The following is a 25944-nucleotide window of genomic DNA, read 5'->3' as shown; positions in this document are numbered from 1 at the left end:
GTGTAAGATCCATGTAAACCTAATAGACTATGATTTATGATTTCCTAGAAAAAAATCTCACCTATGAACTTGCCTAATATAGCTCTATGGCCAGGGCCTCAGTCAGTTACTAGTTCACCAAGAGAAAAGTAAAGTTGTAAGATTAAAAATGTCTTCTAGCTCAGCTACAATAATTGTCTTCGTTGAGATCTAAAATAGTACTTTTGATAAGTCTTTTCTCTGGAAAATTAACAATGCTACCATGTATCCTGGTTGTCTGCAAAGTCTATGAATTTACTCAGCCTTGGCTTTTGGACCTCAGAGGTATTTCACCAAAATTAGTAGAGATCTTGCCAACAACCCCATTATCTCAAGGTAACTGAACATCAGAGGAGAATTTTTATACCCTTCCTTTGTAATTTTGAACCTCATTCTTAAGTCTACATGAAAACAAAACACCATGAGAGGAGAAAAAAAAATGACCACATATAAACTTGGATATTTGATAGTGAGTTTAAATAGGGAGTCTGAATATTTGGCATTGTATAAATTAAACACTTGGGTGGATAACTCACTGAATATTAAATTGTTATTATGCTATATTTTTAATTGATCTACCACTCATGGTCATCATAATTTTTAAATATTGTTTTCAGATGTACATTAAGTGATAATTATGAAACTTATTATAATAATGGCACTTCACACCAGATAAATTTATAGTACTTCCTCAATGTAGTTTTTCTGTGCCAACTCTGGAATTAGATTAACATGAAAATGATGAAAATAATTGCATTCTTCATTTATATTAAGAGATGGTAAAAGGCCTTTATTTCAGCCATTTAAATCTAATCTCATAATATCCCTATGGAATAGAAAAAAAATAAGTATCAATATCCACAGCTTATAAAAAGGAAATATAAGACAGTCTTAGAATACCATTTGCCAAGGTAAAATAAGAATGCCATGCACTAAATCCTGGATAGGAAACATATCTTTAAGTTATTGTTTTACAACAAAAATAGCATTACACATTTATGTTCCCACAAAATATGTGGCATATTATAATTATTTACTAAAAGAAATAAATATCAATATTTGAAATTATGTTTAATAAATTTAATTCAATCTAATTTGTTAGCATCCCCATATAGAACCACATTCACTCACCATGTTAAAATATGCTTGCTTGTATAAGAAGAAAATAAATTTTACATAACTCTGGATTAGATCTAGAGAATGCAGTCACAATGAGCAACATATGTCATGAAGGAAAAATAGTTTAAGAAAACTGAAACCACATAACTGAACCTAGTTTGACTAGACACTTCAATATTATAGTGCTGTAATAATATTGGTGATGGCAGAGGCCAAAAACAGTGTGAACGAGGATTTGAAACTATCTATCTATATTTTACTAAAGTGAAAATGTCTTGAACTTGTCTCTCAACTCTGGAATGAAAGCCAGAGTCAGATCAGAGAATTGACAAGTCATCATTCCCAACCTCATAAAAGATTGCAATCCATTCACAATGGCCCACTGAGTGCTGTTTCAAGCTTTACTTAAATAGCTACAGTGCTTGGTAGAGAGACTGCTCTAAAACCACTCTGTCTGTCTTGTTCTGCTCCCCAAGCCCTAGAATAGCACGAAATGGAAAGAGCACAGAGTTAGGTCTAAATACATGAAGATTGTCCATGAAAATCATTTTTCAATGTGAGAGTTACTAGAGCTCTACCAGAAAAGTCTGTTTCCAAAATAAAAGTAGTCTAAAATGCTGGAGAGACAAAAACACAGATTTTCAAACTTGAACGGTAAACCAGAATTGAATTAGAAATTATGTATGGATTATCTCACAGTTGATCAGAAACAATTGGAGGTACATTTTGACATCTGATAGGTTCAGGGACTAATTTCAAAAAACCAGATACCTGCCAAAATATTCTTATGGGCAGCTTCATGCATTTTAATAGGTAGAGGAACATCATCTTGGAATAACAAAGCACTGAATAGCAGATTTTGTATTGTACTCATCTGATCCAAAGACATATTATCCCATAAGGACACCCCCTAAGTTGATTACTAGGGATGGAAAAGTTTGGGGAGGTGAGTGATGGTCTCACAACTCTTCCAATTTTACTTCTAACTGAAATAGAATAAGATATAACAATATTTATGACAACAAAATATTGGCATGGGAAGAATCACAGAACTTGGAAACCCTTTCCAAATTACCTAAATTAAACTATTCATAGAAACAGGGAAATCCATTTAAGGTTGGAATAAGATGATGGTATATTGAGAAATAAAATCCATGTCTCCTGATCCATAGTATTCTTACTCTCAATCATGTTTTCATAACCAGTATATGCTGGCTAAATGTTATAACATGGAGTCCATTGATTTATTCAATGAAACATATAATGCTGGGAAGCTGGATCTTTACTACAAATGCATCTGTGACATACATACACTTTTGTATTTTGGTAACAGATTTAATTTTTCAAAAGAGTTAAAATTAATTCACAATAAATTCATAAGCTGGTAAGGTGTTTAGCTGAGAAATGCTTTCTTTTGTCACCAATGAAGTAATGATTCCTATTTTTAATATGTAAATATGTCTTATAAATGATCTCCTAAAGCAATATTCAAAAAATGGGTTCAGATTCAAGGAACTAAGTGTAAGGTCAACTTTCTAATAGTGACATTGTTTTATGGACATATTTTATGTGTGCATTTAATTGCTATTCATTTTTAATATAATAAAGTAGAACTTGTTATATAGTATATAATCAAAATATTTTTATATTCCAAACCACAATTGAATACCAGTGCCAAAGAATTCTCTGTGATAAAGAGGTCATAGGATCTTGAGTAAGAACATTTGGGCTCAAAGCTGTCTTACATGTTATATGATCTAATTATTTAAACTTTTTGATCCTTCATTTTTTCTGTAAAATAAGAATACTAGATGTTAATTTTATAATATTCTTGTGATGATGTTAGAACACTTAAAATTTTCACATTAGGTTAAACACAGTAAAACTATTTTGTGTTGTTGTTTTAGGGCCACACCTACGAAACATGGAAGTACAGAGGCTAAAGGTTGAATAAGAACTACAGCCACAGCAATACCAGATCTGAACCATGTCTGAGACTTACACCACAGCTCACAGCAACGCTGGATCCTTAACCCACTGAGTGAGGCCAGGGACCAAACTTGCATCCTCATGGATAATACTCAGGTTCATTACCTCTGAGCCATTATGGGAATGCCTAAAACTAATTTTTATAATCACTGACAACTTGTACTCAACAGAAGAATAAATACAATATAATTTTAAATATTAGGTATATCATGGGTGTGTCAAGGGTGTACTGACAATTATCTTCTTCTGTATTGTATCGCACACTATCCTAGATACCAGTAGGCCATACATCTTTCTCAGTACCAAATGCTTATACATGCTGAGATATTACATAACTATGTAATTGGAAAGGAAAAAATTTCAATTTATTACAAAAGAGAAGTGGTTCTGATGAAATATCTTTTTTCTGATATTTTGTAAACAGTTGAAATACTATGAAATTGGAATTCAGAGGAATGAAGTTCTTAATACTCTTTCTGTCTCTGATATCAGGTGGATTATTTAACTTTTTGAAACTTCATATTTCTTCATCTGTGAAATAGGAATAACCATGATAATACTTACCATGCACTGGTATTTAAGTGTCATATGAGAAGGACTTTACAATATTGAAGGACTTTATAATAATAAAATATGAAAATATAAAGGCCATAATAGAAATGAAATCTGTGTATTAGACCAGTAATTATCTGGAAATATATTCTTATTTAATAACATTCTAGTGGCATTTTTTAACCTCTGTACACATTACTATGTAGAAGACAGAGTCTAATATAGGAGTCACAAGAGTCTAGAATAGCTCTATGACTTTATTCATGGAATAAGTTGTTACAAGTCACAGATACATTAAAATACAGGCACAAGGAACAAGACAACTGTGATGTGAGAACTATAGGTAATCAAGGCTTTTTCCTTCCTGCAGAGTTGTGAGTCCTCAAGAAGCACAGCAAGACCACATAGAATACAAATAACATTACAAAATTTATCACAGGTGTCACTCCCCTATTGGCAGCAACCAAGAGATGAACAAGGAAAGAGTCAGTGTAGGCAATTGTATCAGGGGGAGAATGTCACATGTGAAGTGATCCATGATGTTGGAACCACAGAATGGAAGGCAGAAAGTGACCAGGATAGGTCCATTTCAGTGCAGAAAACTCACTGCCCAACACACCCCCAATGGGAAGCAGCATGTGGTGGTTCAAGAGGGTCACATAGTGCAGAGGTCAACAGATGGCCACATAGTGGTCACAGGCCTTGGTCACAAGCAGGAAAATCTCTGAAGCTCCCAAGAAATGTTCAGTAATGAGCTGTGTCATGCAGCCACTGAAGGAGACAGTATTTGAATAATAGAACAAATTAGCTAGCATATTGGGATTATGCAAGTGGAATGGCAGCATCTATCAAAGTGAGAAGGGCAGGAGGAAATACATCAGGGAGTCCAAAATCTTGCTGCAGATCTTAATAAGCACAATGACCATGTTACCAGTGACAGTAACAATATAAATAAAAAGTAATGCCAAAAATAGAGTTATCTGTATCTTAGGTTCTGTGTAAATCTCATTAGGATGAATTTAATCATATTCATCCTGTCTTCCTTCATTTCCATGCTGCCGATGAATTTAGAAGTGGGGAATTAAGAGGTAAAGACAATATCAATGGCAAGGTGATAAATTAATATTTTGGCTTTTCAGATAAGTCCAAAGCATTTTAATCCTGTAAGTTATTTTCTTTCATGGTGTGCAAGAGAAGAAACATGCTAATTTTTCTGCTTTATAAAAGGAATAACTTTGAAAACTGTTTATTTCAGTTTATTACAAGGATGCTTAAATCTTTCACCAACACCCTCTGACAATTGGCCTTCGGGCCTTTGATGAAGGATATTCAGGCAGAGGGAGTGCCCTAGTATCTCAATCTGCAGCAATTTAAACATCAGAGTATCATCTCAGTGGTGCATTAAGTGAACAAAATAGAAAGTTAAGAGAGAGAATAATAGATTTATGGAATTTTTGGTTTTTAATTTTAATTATTTCATTTTATTTTATTGGTTTTTTTTAGGGCCACACCATGGCATATGGAAGTTCCCAGGCTAGAGGTCCAATTGAAGCTACAGCTGCCAGCCTATGCCACAACCATAGCAATGCTAGATCCAAGCTGCATCTGTGGTCTATACCAGAGCTCATGGTAATTCCAGATCTTTAACCCACTGAGGGAGGCCAGGGATTGAACCAGCATCCTCCTCATGGTTCCTAGTCAGATTCATTTCCACTGCACCACAATGGGAATTGTGTTTTGTTTTGTTTTGTTTTGTTTTTTTCAGATCTACAGAATTTTTAAATGTGAACATAATGATATTGTAGGGTGCTGGGAAACAATGATTATTCAATATTTATTCTTATGATAAAGGAAATAATACTTCCATCTCACACTATACCTGAAAATTTTTATCCCAAGTGTGTTAAATATGGAAACGTGAGAAGAAACATTTTAGAACTTTAAAGAAAATTAGAAATTCAGGGCAGGGAGGGAATCTGATAAGGACATGCAAACATCTTTCACCCTGAATCAAGCTTCCTCTCCTCTGCATCACAGCATAGGTGGTGAATCCTTGTTCCCAACCACATTCACTCCAGTATGCAGATGTCAGCTTCTTCAATTCTGATAATTTTGAAGATTTAATTCACCGTATCAGATTCTTTTCTGAGTTAAAAAAATCTAGAGTACTTTTTATTACCTTTGCTTAAGAATAAATGAAACTTTATTCAATATGTGTCTGGCATTTATTCAACATTTGTCAAATAGTTAGAGGTATTAGTATCACTAAGCACACTAAGTGATTCCAATTACAAATTGACAAATGTATGAAAGCATATTTAATGCCTTAGTTTCTCTATGTTGTGGATTGAACACACAGAAACCTTAAAAAGTAAACTTTATATCATATTTTATTCCCAAACTGCACAGAGCAATTGGAAACAGAAAGACACTTTTGATTCATCAGTTATCAAGGTTATACAGTTTACAGAGAATCAGATAAGTGCACATGAAATCTTCTGTACCAAAAATTTTAAACATTCACTGCATTTAAAAAAAAAAAACTCTACCTAGATAGTTTAAAGTAGGCAGACTCTGGGACTATATATGACAAAATGACTTAAACATGTATTTCAACTATTAGAGGAATTGATTGATTGATCTAGTTGAACAGAATGGGATTGACTTATTCAATTTTTCAATATAAAACATTATCAGAATACACAAAATCAATCATATGCTACCATCACTTGAAAAATTTAACAAAATTCATTCCTCATGGTTTTACACTCAGTGGTGATCATATGCTGTAAAATTTTAAAATAATTAATTTGACTAGGAGATTTATTTTTAACATTAGATTAATATTTTATAATCATCAGAGTTTTGAATTTTAAAATCTCACTGTGACTAAAATGAAACACATTCCATGAGGTCATGCTTTTCTGTGCTTGGAAGTTGGCATATCCCACAAATAGAACTTGAAATAAAACCAAAAATCACTGTCCACTAAAGAATCTTAGAACAGTATGATTACACATATAAGAGATTAAACCCACACGATTCTCCTTTTCTCTAAAAACTAAAAAATATTTCATTTAGGTAAAGATTCATTTATGTAGCTGTTTCAGGAATATGAAGTATAATTAAAGCAACAGAAATAGTTTTCTAAATGTCAAAACTGATAGGAAAATTATTCATTGATTCTGTGAAAGAATGAGTATCACGTTTTGTATGAAAGATGCACCACTCTTCCACCTAAGGTCATGATTCTGTTCCAAGGTTTTCTCAGGGAATTTTTCATTTCTGCATGTCTCATGGTGTAAATTAAAGGGTTCAACATGGGAGTGATGAAAGTTAAAACCACAGTCATGAATTTATCAACAGGAAGCGTAGAAGTAGGCCTGGCATACAGGAATATATAGGGAACAAAGAATAAAATTACCACAGTTATATGGGATTCACATGAATAGAAGTCTTTGTGATTCACTTTCAAACCATAAGTTCTAACAGAATGTAATATGACCCCATAAGAAATCAGGAGAATGAAGAAGATGACAGTGCAAATTCCCCCCCATTAGCTATCATAGAAAGTCTAATGAGGTGGGTATTGTTGCAAGCAAGTTTCAATAATAGGTACATATCACAGATGAAGTTGTCAATGACATTGGGGCCACAAAAAGGGAGCCAATAAATAAAGAAAAATTGAACCAAAGAATGTAGAAAGCCTCCAGTCCATGCCACCAACAGCATGAGAACACATACCCACCAATTCATGATGATCAATTAATGGAGAGGTTTACAGACAGCTATATATCTGTCCTAGGTCATCACCACCAGGAGAATGACTTTAGCACCAGAAAATAAATGATCTATAAAGACTTGAGTCAGACAAGCATGGGAGGAAATAGTCTTTTTCTCGTGAAATAAGTCAATGAACATTTTGGGAACAATGGTAATTGAATAGATAGTATCTATAAATGATAAATAGGCCAGATAAAGTACATGGGGGAGCCTAGTGACCAGCTGGCTGCTATGGTCATGACAATAAGGAGATTGCCTACTATGGTCACAATGTAGATGAGTAAGAATGTGACAAATAGAATTTTTTGCACCTCAAGTTTTGTGTGAGCCCCAGGAGGACAAACTCTGTCACATTGTTCCTATTTTCCAGGTGTTTGCCTGAAGGTGTTGATAAGGTGTCAAAGGCTACAAACAAAAGGGTCAATAAAGAATTTGAGAAGATTGCAAGATTTTTGTCAACAATGTGATGACTTACTCAACAATGTTTGCTCCACAGGACCTCACACAGAGTAGCTCTTAAAAAAATGGGGCATTGGTATCTACTTTCACAAGTATGGCAGTCATTTTCTCAAGTTTCTTGCTTCAACTAGAATGATGAGACCTCAGTATTCCAACTGGGTGGTACATGTGAATGGGCACATCTGTGAGATGATCTACCAAATGACAAGCTGATTCCTCCAGAATATCTCTCGCAAAAATAGGATTTTTAAACTTTATGTATCATATCTTTTTCTTTTTTTGAGTGCATTTTGACATTCTGAAGTCTACCACAAAAACAATCTCATCCCCAAGGAAATATTTATATATCTATGTAAGTAATGCCTAAGCATGGAGGCAACTTATAGGCTGATATTTAGCTAGCAGCCTTTCTGAGGCATTATGAGCTCTAAAACTTGAGGAGTAAGTCACCCACAGCAGTGAAAAAACTGGGCACATCATGCATGCTCATTAAATGCTTCTTAAATTTTATTTGAAATGGAATTCAAAACTCATACTGATAACTATTCCACATTGACAAATAATAAAATAAAATAAGTAGATCTATACTATGCCAAATTCAACAACATAAGGCGGAAAAACAATCTATATGTTACGCAAGGAGTGAAATACCAGGAAACTCAATCTGCAATGCATAGGATATTACACTGAAATTTTGAGTTTCAGGCCAGATCATTTTGAAACCTCTGATCACAGTTCATGCCTAATTATGTTTCTTTTTAATTGTCTATACAGTAAAACCTGTTTCCCATGTAACCAATAGCTTTGATTTTAATTATTGAGCAGTGACCATTAAAATGATGCAGCAAAAATTTTGAGGTTTTAATTTTAATAAACACTCAATCAGCTCATTTGATTTTAAAAAGATAAACTTTAAGAAATACTGCATTTTCAAGTCAATTTATTTGTAATAAAGGAAAAATGCTATCTGTAAAGTAAACATAGTTGAATAGACTTTAGGGAAAAATATACAAAAACACCCATCAGGGATGGTGCATTGACTATATTAGATATAATTTCTGTTGGTTCTCTTTCTTGTACTTTAAAAAAAAATATTATAAGAGTGGCCCTAATTTCTTTCAGTGTACTTTTTGAGAGCTTGTGTTCTAAAATCTGGTTGGGAATTTGATCCTTAGCTTACCAACTGTGTGACCTGTGTAAGTTAGCTCAACATTGTTCCATAATGAGATATAATGCTATCTAACACAGGGGATGGTTTAGGCATTAAATAGGATAATGCAAATAAAGATCTCCAGAAACTATGTGACAAATAATGTGCACTAAATAAATTCAAAATATTAGTTACAATTTTTTATTTTTTATTACCCCAAAACATTATTTTTTTTCCTATTGCACAGCATGGTGACCCAGTTACACATACATTTATACATTCTTTTTTCTCAAACTATCATTCTCCATCATAAGTGACTAGACATAGTTCCCAGTGCTACACAGTAGGATCTCATTGCTAATCCATTCCAAAGGCAATAGTCTGCATCTATTAACCCCAAGCTCCCAATCCATCTCACTCCCTCCCCCTTCACCTTGGTAACCACAGAAATGCAAAACTACCATGAGACACCACCTCATGCCAGTCAGAATGGCCATCATTAGTAAGTCTACACATAACTAATGCTGGAGAGGATGTGGAGAAAAGGGAACCTTCCACCTATACTGTTGGTAGGAATGTACATCAGTACAACCACTATTGAATACAGTATGGAGGTACCTCAGAAAACTAAATATAGAACTACCAGCAACCCCATTCCTAGGCATATGTCTGGACAAACATTCAGTGAAACAGATACATGTGGTCCTATGTTCATAGCAGCATTACTCACAATAGTCAAGACATGGAAACAACCTAAATGTCCAGTGACAGATGAATGGATTAAGAAGACATGGTGCATATAGACAATGGAATACTACTAATCCATAAAAAAGAGCAAAATAATACCATTTGTAGCAACATGGATGGGACTAGAGACTCTCATGCTAAGTGAAGTAATTCAGGAGAAGAAAGACAAATACTGTGTGGAATTACTTATATGTGGAATCTAATATATGGCACAGATGTACTTATCTACAGAAAAGAAATGAACTCATGCATATTGAGAAGAGACTAGTGGTTGCTAAGAGGGAGGGGAAGGGAGTGGGATGTACTGGGAGTTTGGAGTTAGCAGATGCAAGCTCTTGCATTTGGAATAGATAAGGCATGAGATTCTTCTATATAGACCAAGGAAATATATCTGATCAATTGTGATGGAACATGATGGAGGATAAGTTGAAAAAAAAGAACGTGTATATATGCATAACTTGGTTACTTTGCTGTACAGCAGTAATTGACCAAACATTGTTAATCAACTATAATTTTTTTTTTAAAAGAAAAAAGTTCTGGAGATGGAGAATGGTTATAGATACACAATAATTTGTTTCACATGTTTTACCAAAACTAAAAAAAAAAAAAAAATTCCAAAAGAAATAAAATATCTACACAGAATAAGAACAAAGATATCATGCACAAGATTACAATTTGTAAAGCTTTATCATAATAAGGCTTAATATTATCTTCTAGATATTAAAATACAAAGTAAATAATTGGTGGAGTCCATAAACTATGAAAAAATAATCTAAAAACTAATTTTTGAGGACCATATATATGTCATGTTATATTATGTTATGCTATATTTAGTCTCCATTTCAGTTTGCATTTAAACAATTCTAACACAAAATATTTGAAAAACTTATTGTCTTTGTATTTATTCCAATAGTATTTTATAAAAATAGAGAAAGTATATGCACTATATTATTCCTGGAATTTCTGGCATAAAATATTTGAGTTCAAATTACAAGAGCTGCTTCTTAAGAAAGATACATAATTCATTTTAAGTAACTATTTTGCCCTACTTCCATAACAGTGAAGAGTTTCTGTGAATATGATGCCTGGGTTTCTATTTCCTCCTTGTTCCAAATCCAATCTTCTCCATTTCTATCTTTGGTCCTCAAAGATGAAGTTTTAGTTTGATGACTATCAGGCAGGCTCACCAGCATATCAACACTGCTGTGACTACATACAGAAAAAAATCAGGACACCTTTTGTCACTGCAGCTGGGAGGGCTTTGTCACATAAGGATACATCTCTCTACCAGTAGTAAGCATGACCATCTTCTCAAAGTTTTATAAACTTTTTTTCAGTTTGGGTTATAGACTTATCCATAGTTGGCTTCAATAGTATGTATTTGATGTGATGTCATCAAATTTTAAATCTGCCATTGAAAATATATATCAAGAAAAAAATTTAAACTGCATTATTATGTTTAACTGACCAAATTAATTAACCAAACTTTAATAATATTTTAGTCAATAAAATATAGACCTGGATAATTAACAAAAAAGTCTTTACTTTGATACTTTAAAATATTTATATGAGTATTTTAATGTGGTTCATGCCTGATAAGCTAACAGCAATTATTTTACTTCATAATGGTAACATTAATACCCAAGAAGAAATCATCTTCCAGGTAAGAGAAAATTTATCTGGGCACTTAATTGACAATGAGCAAAAAATCTCTGCATGGAGATGTTAAAACAGTTTGTCCCTAAGGCTGCTTTTTCAAGATTAAATTCACTGAGAAATCATGCTCTAGAGAACTGAGCCCTTCCATATGTTATTTGCATTGTTTACAAATTGTATATATTCAGAGGCTTCTCCTGGACAATTGGTACAGTGGAATTAAATGGAAAAATATTCTAACCACAAAGAGAATGTCATTTATTAATAGCAAAGACATGTTTGTGTGAATAAGAATATTCATTTTCAATTAATCAGTATATATTTGATATTCTCAAATCCAAGATGGCACTGAATGAAGTACAAGATTAAGTCTTTGTGTTTGGCAGACACTCTTAATGAAATTATTGCTAATCAATTTACTAAAAGTTTACAAAAGTTTACTAAAAGTTTCCACTTAAATAAATGTGCATACAAAATGCCAACTTAGAACTTTGTCCAAAACAAAAGAGTGTTTTTTAAAAAAGAACTGCAGAAGGACTATATAACTTATCCATTCTAAATTTCATAGTTTATACCTACAAACCCCCAAATCCATTACCTACTGTACAACACATGGAGCTATATTCAATCTCTTAGGATAGAACATGATGGGAGATAGTATGAGAAAAAAAAAAGAATATATATATATTCTTTTTTTCACTGTGTTATACAGCGGAAAGTGACACAACGCTCTAAATCAACTATACTTTTATAAAAATATACCAAAAATAATTTAATAAATAGATGATAAAAAGAACGACAGAAATAGGTAACGTACTTATAATTTGAAAGAGACTCAATAATTAGTTGTTAAATTAACTCAAGAAGGAAAACATATTAACTTAATCCAGATGTCTTTTATGTTGGTATTGCAGGTCCTTAAATCTGAATCTCCTTACAGATGTTCTAACAAAACATACAATACAATAGAATTGACACATAAGTTCACACATAAATAACACAGGCAACATAACCAAGACAATAAGAATATATAAATTTAAAATTAAGTCTAAAGAGGCAAACATCAAATTCCAGCAGAGAGATCTCTTGAGCTTAAGGTCCAGGTCTGAGCGGAATGTGAAAAAAATTCTAGGGAGTTCCCTTTGTGGTGCCATGGTTAACGAATCCGACTAGGAACCATGAGGTTGTGGGTTCGATCCCTGGCCTTGCTCAGTGGGTTAAGGATCCAGCATTGCTATGAGCTGTGGCACAGGTTGCAGACACAGCTCAGATCCTGCATTGTTGTGGCACTGGCATAGGCCGGTGGCTACAGCTCTGATTAGACCCCAAGCCTGGAAACCTCCATATGCTGCAAGAGTGGCCCAAGAAATGCCAAAAAGACACATGCACACACACACACACACACAAATTCTAAAAGATTGTAGGGAAGAGGTGGGTAAGAAACCTAAAGAAGAAAGACCATTTACATAATCACACATAAAAATGTAAATCATACTACTTTTAAGTCATTAAGGAAAAAGGTCTGTGATCTGGCAAATCAGAATGTACCTAGAAAGAACTTAAAATTGTGTAAGAGCTCAAATGATGTTTTCAAGAAGGCATAATTTCTGGGAAAGTCGAGAATGAATAGAAATGGAAGATGCTCTTTGTAGACTTGACAGTAAAGTGAAAGAAGGTAAAAAGAGCAGATGAAGGTCACAACAAAACAATGGCAAAAACTAAAGATACACCAATCCTTCTTTTCTTATTTAAAAATACAATGCTTAAAAATATCCACATAACTATAAATCTTGTAATACACCCAATTCAATCCTTTGCTTATAGAAAACTTACTGCATGATTTCAAAATGAATATAAAACAACAATTAGTGAAATTCCATACAAAGCTATGGTAAAAGGAAACCAGAAAGTGAGACTAATAGCAATTCAACCCATGATCATTCCCAAACAACCAGAAACTAACTAAATAAAATTGTGTTGGATTTTGAAGAAAATATTTTCTGATTCAGATACTTGTATGAAGATTTATTGGTGTACGGCCTAGAGAGTGACACCTATAACAAAATCATGCAAGCAGCATTGTACAGAGGAAGAAACTAATAGGAAATACAGTGGCAAAAAAACCCTCAGTCAATATAAGAAGTGACAAACTAAGAATGGTCACCAAGATGTTGCAAATCAAGGCTAGTTGCTAGAAATTTTTACCATTACCTCAATCAATAATTAGATGGAGGAAAATATGAAGTATGATGTACCATCTCTATCAAATATGCAAAACTTTAATCATAAGGAAATTTATCAAATTTGGATTGAAAGACAGATTGAAAGATATCCTATGAAGCAAATTGAGATAATCCTCAAATATTAATAATACAACAAACAGCCACAGAAGTACTGAAGAGCAAGTTAAAATAAAGAGATATAGCAACAAAATTCAGTGCATAATCTTGGATCTAATCCTAGATGAGAAAAAAATTCCTGTAGAGTGCATCATTAGAATAGTTGGTGTCATTTGAATATGAGCATAAATTTGGTAATAATATAATATGGTTGTTACCAAATTTGATATTTCTTTGTATCTATGAAAGAAAATGCCTTTGTTCTTATAGTATATACATGTTGATGTATTTAGGAGTAAAGAGTTATGATGTCTAATTGAAGAGATGGAGAATAGCCAAAATGATCTTGAAAAATAACTTTCTAATTTCCTTATTCCTGCTAAACACAGTAACCAAGATACAGTTATTGGCACAGGTCAGAAACATGGATCAGTTTCCATGTCCAGATAAACTTTATATTTATGATTTTTTTTTGGTTTGCTTTTAGGGCCACACCTGTGCACATATAAGTTCCTAAGCTAGAGGTCAAATCAGAGCTGCTGCTGCTGGCCTACACCACAGCCACAGAAATGCCAGATCTGAGCCACATCTGTAACCTACACCACAGCTACCAGCAATGATGAATCCTTAACTCACAGAGGGAGACCAGGGATCGAACTTGCATCCTTATGGATACTAGTCAGGTTCAAAATCCACTGAGCTACCACAGGAACTTCCTGATCAATTCATTTTTGACAATGGTGCCAAGAAAAGTCAATGGGGGAAAGAATATTTTTTTTAATGAATGGTGCTAGAATAATTAGATAACCACAGATAAAGAATAAAACTAGATTCCCACTACTATGATGTAAATGTTTGGTGTCCTCAGAATGCATATGTTGAAATCTTAATCCACATAGGTGATGGTATTAGTAAATGGGGCCTGTGAAAGATGAGGAGGTCATGAAGATGGAGCCATCATAGATGGGGTGATTGCTTTTATGAGAGAAATCCCACAGGGCTCCCAAATACCTTCTGCCAACTGAGGGTAGAAGCAAAGTCTGAATGTGGAAGACATCCCTCACTAAACACTGTTTATACCTGGATCTCAGAGTCCCAGCCTCCCAAACTGTAAGAAATAGATTTCTGTTGTTTATAAACTACTCAGTCTGTGGTATTTTGTTATAGAAGCCTGAAAAGACTAAGAAAACTATCTTACATCATATATAAAATTAACTCGAGATGTATCAAAAGTCAAAATATAAGAGCAAAAACCATTGCTTCTTGGTATAAAATACAGGAGTAAACATTAATAATCTCAGATTAGGCAATTTTTTTTAAAAAATGACACCAAAAACATAAACAACAAAGGGAAAAGTAGACAAATTGAATGCCATTAAAAATAAAACTGCTAAAGAAAATGTGCTATGAATACACAACAGAATATTACTTAGTTATTAAAAGGAGAGAAACAATGGCATTAGCAGCAACTTTAGATAGACCTAGATAATATTATGCTAAGTGAAGTTAATTAGACAGTTTGACACCAACATCATATGCTATCACTTATATGTGGAATCTAAAAAAAAGGATACAATCATCCTCTTTGCAAAACAGATACTGACTCACAGGCTTGAAAAAATTATGGATTCCAAATGAGACTGTTTGTGGGGGGATGGGCTGATGGTTTCAGATGGAAATGCTATAAAATCTTGTTTTGATGATCCTTTTACAATTATAAATGTAATAAAATTCACTGAGTTAAAAAAAACCGCTGTGCTTCAAAGACACAGTTAAGAAAGTGAAGATAACACAGAAAATGAGAAAATATAGTTAAAAACCATATATCTGATAAAGGAAAACTCAATTTCTTTTACTTTATCAAAGGATTTGAACCAACATTCTCTGAGGAAAACATAGAAATATCCAAAAATCATATGAAAAATAGTTCAACACCATCAGACATTAGGAAAATGCAAATCAAAACCACAATGTTATACCACTTCACACACACTAGGATGGCTAAAATTAGAAAAACTCTTTAATCTTAAAAATTCTTTGTAAATAATATTAAATTTTTACTTTGAAGAATGATATCCATTCCTATCAGGATCCTGACATTCAGATGGGGATAATTTTTTTCAAGCCAAGATTTTTCTTTTTACAGACATGCCTATGAATGCAGAAGTTCTGGGGCCAAGGAGCAAACCTTCACCACAGCAGTGACCACACCAGATAATTAACCCATCGAGCCACCAGTGAACTCCATGGATGATCATTTTTAATGAAATTTTTATGGGAAAATACCACAGTTATCCCCATTGAAGCTAAAAATGAATTCAGATTTCCCTTCTCACAGTTGTTACCCATGTTTTCCTATATGAAGTAATGCAATAGTATAATAATGAGAAATATGATATAAAGTATTTGAAGAAAGAGATTTGAAGGAAAAGTCATTAATATGATAATCATTGTTTATCTAGCAAATTCAAGAGTTAACTGAAAATCTATCATATTAAAATATAAAGTTGTCAAGTGATTGAATTCAAAATTACACTGAATATTCCAATAAAATTAAATTTTAAAAATTAAACATATATATATTTGTCAGTATATTTCTTGAATACTAGTCATAATTATTTATAAAATAGAATGCAGAAATAATATTTTCATAAACTCAAACCAAATTACTAAATATAAGAAAATAAAGGAAAATGTGAAAGAACTATATGATCAAAACAAAGGAATTACTGAAGAATATCAAAGACATAAAAAAATACTATGTTCTAGTTCCCATACAGAAAGATTCAATGTGGTCAAGACATCAATTATTTTCCTAATTATTTAGACATTTAATATGTTGTCAGTCAAAACCTTAGGAGTTTCTATGACTTTAGTAATTATTCTCACACTAATGTGTGAAATATCTTTTCAAAAGAGAAAATGTTGCTTTTAACAAAACTGTTGAGTGATAGGCCTCTTATCAGATCTTAAAATCTACATACAAGAACTAAAATAATGGAGTAATGTCTTAGGAATAGTCAATTGATCAAAGTAAAATATTCTGGAAATAAATATACAAGTATTTGGACATTATGTATAGTAAATATGGCACATTAAATTAGAGTAGTAGGTTAGGTTTTTGGTAAATTTGTTAAAAATACTGATTTTAAGGTAACAAAACCATTTATAATGTAGATATAAATTCTTTACACAAGCACACACACTTTTTTTTTTCTAAAATGTCCCATGTACATAAATGTATACATGTATTTAAAGCTTTAAATTCTCATTACTCTAGGAGGTGGATCTGAGAAGATATTGCCATTGTTTATGTTGGAGAGTGTTGGGCCTAGGTTTTCCTCTGAGAGTTTTATAGTATTTGGTCTTATATTTAGGTCTTTAATTCATTTTGAGTTTATTTTTGTGTAGGGTGTTAGGGAGTGTTCTGATTTCATCATTTTACATGTGGCTGTCTAGTTTTCCCAGCACCACTTACTGAAGGGGCTGTATTTTCTCCATTGTATATTCTTTGTCATAGAATATTTGACTGTAGTTGTGTGGGTTTAATTCTGGGCTTTCTTTCCTGATCCACTGATCTACATTTTTGTCTCTGTGCCAGTACCATATGGTTCTGATGACTGAAGCTTTCTAGTATAGTCAGAAGTCAGGGAGCCTGATTGCTCTAGCTCCATTTTTCTTTCTCAGAATGGCTTTGGCTAGTTTGGATCTTTTGTGCTTCAAAACAAAATTTAAAAACAAAAATAAAAAAATGTGATTAATTAAACTTAAAAGTTTCTGCACAGCAAAGGAAACATGAAATGAAATGAAGACAACCAAAAAAATGGGAGAAAATACTTGCAAATGAAGTGACTGACGAAGGATTAATCTCCAAAGTTTATAAACAGCTTCTGCAGCTCAATACCAAAAAAAAAAAAAAATAAATAAAAAAATCTAAACAGACAATTCTCCAAAGAAGACATACAGATGGCCAAAAAACACATAAAAAGATATTCAACATCACTCATTATTAGAGAAATGCAAATCAAATCCATGATGAGGTACCACTTTACACCAGCCAGAATTGCCATTATCAAAAAGTCTACAAGCAATAAGTACAGGAGAGGGTGTGGAGAAAAAGGAACCCTATTACCCTGTTGGTGGGAATTAAAATTGGTGCAACCACTGTGGAAAACAGTACAGAGATTCCTCAGAAAACTAATAATCAAATTATCATTTGATTTAGCAATCCCACTCCTGGGCATCTATCCAGGGAAAAACCATGACTCAAAAAGACACATTTACTCCAATGTTCATTTCAGAAATATATACAATGGCCAAGGCATAGAAATAACCTAAATGTCCATCGATAGAAGATTGGATAAAAAAAAGTGTGGTACATATACACAGTGGAATATTACTCAGCCATTAAAAGGAAAGGAATAATGGCATTTGCAGCAACACTGATGGACCTAGAAATTTTCATGCTAAGTGAAGGTAGTCATACAGTGACACACCAATATTGAATGCTATCACTTACATGAATAATCTAAAAAAAAGGACACAGTGAATTTTTGCAGAACAGATACCAACTCACAGACTTCAAAAAACTTATTGCTTCCAAATGAGACAGGTTGTGGGGTGGGAGGATGAGCTGGGAGTTTGGGATGGAAATGCTATAAAATTTGGTTGTGATTATCATTGTATAAAATTCAATGAGTAATAAAAAATAAAGCTTTAAATTCAAAGATATAAGTAAAGTAGAAGAAAATGTTTATTACTTTTTATGTAAAATTTAGGTAAAAAGGTATGAACTATAATGATAGTGATTGACAACATTAAAATAAAAAGTATAACACTTACTCTAAAAGCACTACATAGGAAATTTTTTTTGTTTTATACTATACTATAATATATAAAACCTTTCTTAAATCAGTAAAACATTTTGAACATGTCAATTACCTTAGACAAAATATATGGAAAAGCAATTCATAAAAAAATAGCAATGGCAAAATAATTCACTATAAACTAAATAAATCAAATTGTTGTTTTAAAATGAAATATAAATTTGATTATAATATAAAATTACAAATATTTTTGAAGATTGATGTTCAGTAAGACTGTGGGAAAGGACAAAATATATATAAAGACAGTTATTAAAATATATGAAATAATGTTTGTGAAAATTTTGAAATTTTAAGAGCGCTAAAGACATAACTGAGTACAGAGAGTAGAAAGATCCATTGTCAATTGCCTCTTTGCAATTTCAATATAAAAATTCCAATAGCTTTTTTTTTAACATCACAAACTGAATTAAAATGTATATGGAAAAAATGCCTTAAGTTAAGCAAATCACCCCATAAAAAACACTAATGAGAGATTTGTCCTGTCAGACTTGTTCACTTATTTTTAATAAGCTAATTTATTATATGAGTGATTACAAGTTTAGAAAATTGATTAGTTGACAGTAATGGATAAGCCACTACTAATTTCAGACATAAATGAAAGCTCAACATGTGAAAGGATGGACAATTTGGTAAGTGAATCTTAGACAATCACCTACCTCTATTAGGAAAAAAAAATAGCACATTTACTTTAAAGTGTATGCAAAAATTAATGTTTGATGAATTAAAATTGGAAATTAGAACATATGAAATGTTGAAATCTTTAGAACACAATATAGATTTATATTTTTTCTGATCATACAGTAGAAAATTAAATGTTAAGAAAGATATAGAAGAACTAACAATCCACATAAAAAAAATTTGACTACATTTAGAAGTTCCTATTCATCAAGTGATATGATAGAAATGTAGAAAGGAAGAACCACAAACTGAGAAAAGACCTTTGCAATGCCTAGGTTAAAAAAAAAACCCAAAAAAACAAAAAACAGAATCAGGAAAGAGGATTTCTAAAGAATCATTAAGACAAAATCAGAGACTCTGTCTACTTTGTGAAGAATGGCAAAAATACACATAACAACCAGTGAAGAAAAGCCTGAAAATATGTTTATAACTTGGATTAGTGTGGTTTTCTATCCTAATAATCAAGATCTATATTCCATTTTCCTCATCAACTACATCTCATATAACAAAACTGCTTATTGATAGTGTCTTTAACCACAGTATCTTCTCCCTTCTAAATACCCTGAACTGTAAATACATGAACATTGACCTAAAGAGTGGATATCATTTATTTGGGTGGAAAGTAAAATTTCAAAGATAGCTTGTTTTCCACTTTTTAAAAGATAATTTACTTTCTTCTAAAGTCTGATTTTAATATAAACTAAAAAATATAAAGTCATAAGATAAACTTAGTTTATTTTCCTTGTAATAGGATGAATAACTCTGCCCTCTGTTGAACTTGAAGAATTTCTCTACTAGATTGATTCTATCCTCAATGTACAATTTATTCTACTCTTTGATGCTTTTTTAAAATTAAAGCAATGCATCTCTACAGCATCCATTGATTTGAATAAGTCATCCATTAATAGAATTTACTGCCTATTTGTTGTCTCAGGATTAGTAACAACTGTATTCAGTGTGGGAGAAATACTCTTATTCTACCTACAGATAAATCTTGATGCCAAAGCTTTTCCATGGAATTTTTCTTCTCCAAGTTTCTCAAGGTGCATATTAAAGGGTTCAACATAGGAGTGATGACATTATAAACCACAGTTACAGATTTATCAATGGGAAATCTAGAAACAGGTCTCACATACATGAAAATACAGGGAACAAAGAAGAGGACCAGCACCATGGTATGAGAATTGCAGGTAGACAGGGCTTTGTGCCTCCCTTCCTGACTATGAGCTTTAAAGGAATTCAGGATGACTCCATAGGACATTAGTAGAAGGAGAAAGATGGCCACACAAATTGCTCCACCATTGCCAATACCAGTGAAACCTGCAATGGAAGTTTCAGTACAGGCAAGTACCAGCAGTGGGTACATGTCACAAATGAAGTGGTCAATGATATTGGTGCCACAAAAGGGGAGGCTGTGCACAAAGAGAAGTTAAATCACCAAGTGCATACAACATGAAGCCCAAGCCACCACCAGTAGCAGGATGCACACCTGTCAATTCATGATAGTCAAGTAGTACAGTGGCTTAAAGATGGCCACATAGCCAACATAGGCCATCACCACCAGAATGAAGACCTCAGAACCACCAAACAAGTGCTCTAGAAAGAGATTCCCATGCAAACTGGGAGGGAAATTGTCTTTTTACTGCAGAGAGTCTGTAATCAGTTTTGGGGAAATAATCATGGAATAAACCACATCCATGAGTGACAGATAGGCAAGGAAGAAGTACATGGGAAAGCCCAGGGAGGGACTGGCAAAAAAAGTCACCATAATGAGCAGGTTTCCCAACATCATCACAAGGTAGATGAGTGAAAACAGGACAAATAATACTTTCTGTTCCTCAGGCTCCTGAGTGAGGCCCAGGAGAAAAAATTCTGTTAAATTGTTACTATGTCCCATTTAAACTTGTATAAATGTTATTTCAAAAATGAAAGCTCAGGATACCCAGACCTGTAATGAGATTGTGAACATGACTATGAATATAGCTGTTATATCATGGAGCACATCTTCCTTCTTCTACAGTGGTTTTCACACAATTAACACCTAATAAATATCTATTGAGTTCTTCTCCCAATGAGCCCATTAAAACTTCATTTGGGAGTTCCCATTGTGGCTCAGTGGACCTGACTAGTATCCAGGAGGATGCAACTTCAGTCCATGGCCCTGTTCAGTGGATTAAGGATCTAGCATTGCTGTGCTCTCTGGTGTGTGTCACAGACTCAACTCAAATCCTGCGTTGTTGTGGCTATGGCATGGGCCAGCAGCAGCAGCTCCAATTTGACCCCTAGCTTGCCTAGGCTAGGAACTTCCATATTCCACAGATGCGGCCTTAAAAAATTGAATTTTCTGCTCTGTTTCTCCTTATATGGTTTCATTGGGGCTGCAAGCAAGATGCTATATCTCTATGTCTTAGTGGATCTTCTATAGCGAAGCATAATCAAAGGGCCAATAGGCAGTCATACATTTACTGGAAACTTCCTGAAACTGTGTCAGTTCTTGGCACAGAAGACAGCAATGACCCTCCAGAAACACACTCTGATGGTGACAATAAACTCAAAATTTGCATAGTCAGTCTTCCAAGTTGGTAGCATTTGCAGTGAGTACCTTTACAATATGAACTGAGGTAGCACCTGAAATAACATCTTTTCTGGAATAATGCCATTAAAACTATGATAAACCACTATTATATACTCAATCTTTCATGTCTCAAAGGCTATTTCATCTTAATGAATCCCTCATTAAAGTTCAAGACACTGGAATATTAGCTGTATCAAATAACAACAAAATTATTTAGCACACTGTTCCCTATATCAATTACTTGTTCTGACTCTTTGACAATCAGATTTTTAAAGAGTTGTAGTTCTCTTCATTTAATTTTTACCTGTCTGACAACACTTAACACAGATACAGTAAGTACATAGCACATGTCAGGATATATTTTTGAATTGAACTGACTCATGATTATCACCAACTATTGCATTAACCGATTAGCAGCTAGTATTTATTTTCAAAACACTTGGGGTGAATTAGGTAGTGAGGGAGGAGAAAATGGACACTAAAAAAAGAGGCAGATGATAGTGGAACATGGTTTTATTTAAAATTCTTAGATACTGAGAGTGCTCAAAAAAATAGGATTTCAGTGCCCAGATTCAGAAAGTAGCATACTCAAGGGGAAAAACCCAAAGTCAGTGTAAGAAATCATGGACCTGAGTTCTTTTTTATGTGTAATCACTAGGCTATCTTAGTTTACTCATTAGAAAATAAAGAGATTGATGTAGGTGATGTTAGAATACCTTCCCATCTAACTATACTTTTTAATGCAGCCCCAGCTTATTCTACTCTGATAATACTTTTTCTTTATTCATATTTTTCTAATTTAAAAAAACTTTTCAGATTTTTCATCAGTACCAGAAAAAAGCTAGCAAGCAATAAAGGGATTTGACAACAGAAACCAAATAACAGCTACAAGGCTCTCATTTAGGGTATTCCAATTTAAAATCCCAAACATCCCAAACATAGAGTAGAATGCAGTGATGAATCATGCAGGCTCTGGAGCTGCACTGCCTGTGTTGGAAATTCCATCCTCATCACACACTACCTAGGTGACCTCAAGCAACTTAATAAACCACTTTGTGCCTCAGTGTCCTCATTTTTAGAATAGGGTACCAATCACACCTTCCTTTTAGGGTTGTTCCTTTATTGCAAGTAAAGTACCTAGACCTATCCCTAGCACCTGTAAAGGCTTAATAAATGATAAGGATTATTAATGTCTTTGAGTGCTTCTTTGTGAGCATTGCATTAGAACAAATCATATGGATTTTGTCAATTTGATAAGAATTATAGACAAAGCCCTAGATTAAGAAAACATTATGCTTATAACTCACAAACCCATATTTGGGCATAGGATAAGATTGTAAGCCTTAGGAATTAACTTTACTATTGTATACTAGTATATTATTTCCTTGTAATATAATATACCTTGACTAGAATAAGGTAGAATAATAGAGAAAAAAATTAGGATATGAAATAAAAGAAGACTCAAATCAGGAAGGAAAAATTATATTTAAGAAATGGATACTCACAACTCATAAGAACATTAATGTGGTAATTCATGTTACATTCTTTTTTAAAAAAAATCTTCAGAATTTTTTTTAGTGAGGATGTACTGGAAGCTCAATCCCCTTAGGCTTCCAGGGGTTACTCAAGAGGCTTCTTAGGAAGTCATAACAAATAAGCACAGAGCACATCTTAGTAAAGAAAAAAAATTCAAAAAGAAAAAATAAATGCTTTGATTCCTAAGAGATCCTACATCTAATGGTAAGGACAAAATTACTCAAAATAGAACCATACACCTATAAAAACAAACCCAAATTTTTGGGTTAGTCACTGCTCAGGAAAATTACAAAATCACCAAACCTCAAATGTAGACAAGTCAATTCTGTCCAAATGTATTTGGTAGAGTGAGAAATGTGCAGGAAAAAAAAATTCATGCTTTCTTTAAAAGCCAGCTGTGATAAACATTAAATATGACTCATTCACATAACTGCTCCTATTTGATTTGGGAGTTTTATCATTGGTGAAGCTATATATTGATAAGGCACACCTCTTGGAGAACAGCAGAGCATAATATAGTCTATATCTTTTTTTTCACTCCTTACTTTCTGCAGCCTCTTGCATCCTTACCCATAATATCCATCAATGTTGACTTTTACCAGGATAAGTCTTCTATTAGACAGTTATATATTTGTATGTAGAAATTAGCTATTTTATTATTTCCCATCATTTACATCATCAAAAATATAATACTATAAAATCTGTTAGTATTGCTAGGCTTTCAACTTAAACCACTAAGTTAACATATCCCTATTTTTAAAAATATATTTTAACATAGTTTCTTAAGAATATGGCTTTTTAAAAAGATACATTAAAATATAAAAATAACATTGTTCTTTACAATTGCAGTTTTATGTCTCTTTAAGTTAGAGTAAGCAAGGTACTGCATTGAACAAGAATTTCTTTATCAATGTGTACAAACATTGTTGCTCTCATAATTTTAAAATATTCACATAAAAGCCCATATCAAGTTGCCAAAATAGAATAGGCATATAATACTTTATATTCTAACAAACTTATTATGATACACAATTTAAAAATCTCTAATTTAAATGTCTAAAATAATTATTATTGCTTACTTTTACTATTATATACCAAATTACTTACTACATATTAACATATCACACAAAGTATAATAGCCCATGAACCAAGATTATAAATCCAGTATCTTTTATGTTATATATTACATTTTTTCTGTTATTTGGCAAATTTATTGATAAATATCTGTAAGTTTTTGTTTTTGTTTTTTGCTTTTGTCTATTTAGGGCTTTACCTGCAGCATATGGAGGTTCCCAGGCTAGGGATCTAATCAGAGCTGTAGCTGCTGGCTGACGCCACAGACACAGCAATGCCAGATCTGGGCCACATCTGCAACATATACCACAGCTCACAGCAATGCCAGATCCTTAACCCACTGAGCAAGGCAAGGGATTGAACCTGCAACTCCATGGGTCCTAGTTGGATTTATTTCCACTACACCAATATGGGACCTCCCAAAATCTGTAATCTTTTAATAATAAAACCAAATACATTTTGTACATCCTGGTTAGTTTCCGTGTTTTCCTAGCCTAAATTCCTCAATTCAGACTTCATTCAATGAAAATATAGGATATTGAAGACATTAGCTGTGTTTAAATATATCATATGCGTTTTCAGTGATTATCCTTTGTCAATTGTTTTAAGAACTCACTTCTTGTGTTTTTCCTTGGCCCAAATGCTTCTTTTACTGAAGGTAACTGCAGATACCTTGCGTCTATGTGTGACCATAGAACACACAGTAATGGATGGCTAAGCAGTAGATCTACAAATAATTTCAAGTGGCCACAATTTCTATATTACCATGCAGGTTCCCAATCACCTGAATCATTTGGATTTCTACAGAACATTCTGACATGAATACCTAGAATATAAAACATATAGAGCATAAACATTTACTATGCAAATATAGTTGGACATTTTCACCTGCTGCAAAAATTTCTTCAAAGAAAAACAAAGCTGCTGTTTGTATGACTGTAAAAACTGGCCTAAATAGTGGAAACTAACTTGACCAAGCCCACTATTCAGTGGTAAAAAAAATTAACACTGAAATTAGTTACTTGAATTTAGTATTCTCAATCATTTACAGTAAGGCAATTAAAAATTGTCTTTCCCTGGTTGAGGATTTAGGATAACATTCATATTTATGGCTGTTAATCTCTATATATACCTAACAGGAGAAATGGTGTATAACAAGAGAAATACTGGGATTTTAATTGCCTGGAAGAACCAAAACTGAGTGTTCTCACAGGTATCAGTAGAATTCTTCAGGCTTTTAGTCATTTAAATAGCTTATTCCTAAGACGTATTCTTTCTTAATTAAAGGCATGTCTCTGCCCCTCCCCAGCTTTATCTCAGAAAATTAGGAAACTTCCACAAAGTTCCGGAAGTAATGAATGAAATATTTGCAAAGAAAATATC

At 33.1% G+C, this 25944-nt stretch overlaps 2 pseudogenes; both read right to left on the bottom strand.

Moving 5' to 3' along the window:
- Positions 1-6880: 6880 nt before the first annotated feature.
- Positions 6881-8635, bottom strand: LOC106504902 (annotated as a pseudogene).
- Positions 8636-20287: 11652 nt separating this feature from the next.
- On the bottom strand, positions 20288-21273 carry LOC106504891 (annotated as a pseudogene).
- Positions 21274-25944: the final 4671 nt, after the last annotated feature.

Source organism: Sus scrofa, unplaced genomic scaffold (genome assembly GCF_000003025.6).
Source record: "Sus scrofa isolate TJ Tabasco breed Duroc unplaced genomic scaffold, Sscrofa11.1 Contig702, whole genome shotgun sequence".
Taxonomy (NCBI): Eukaryota; Metazoa; Chordata; class Mammalia; order Artiodactyla; family Suidae; genus Sus; species Sus scrofa.
The sequence above is the reverse complement of the archived record's forward strand: the minus strand, read 5'-3'. Positions and strand labels throughout refer to the sequence as shown.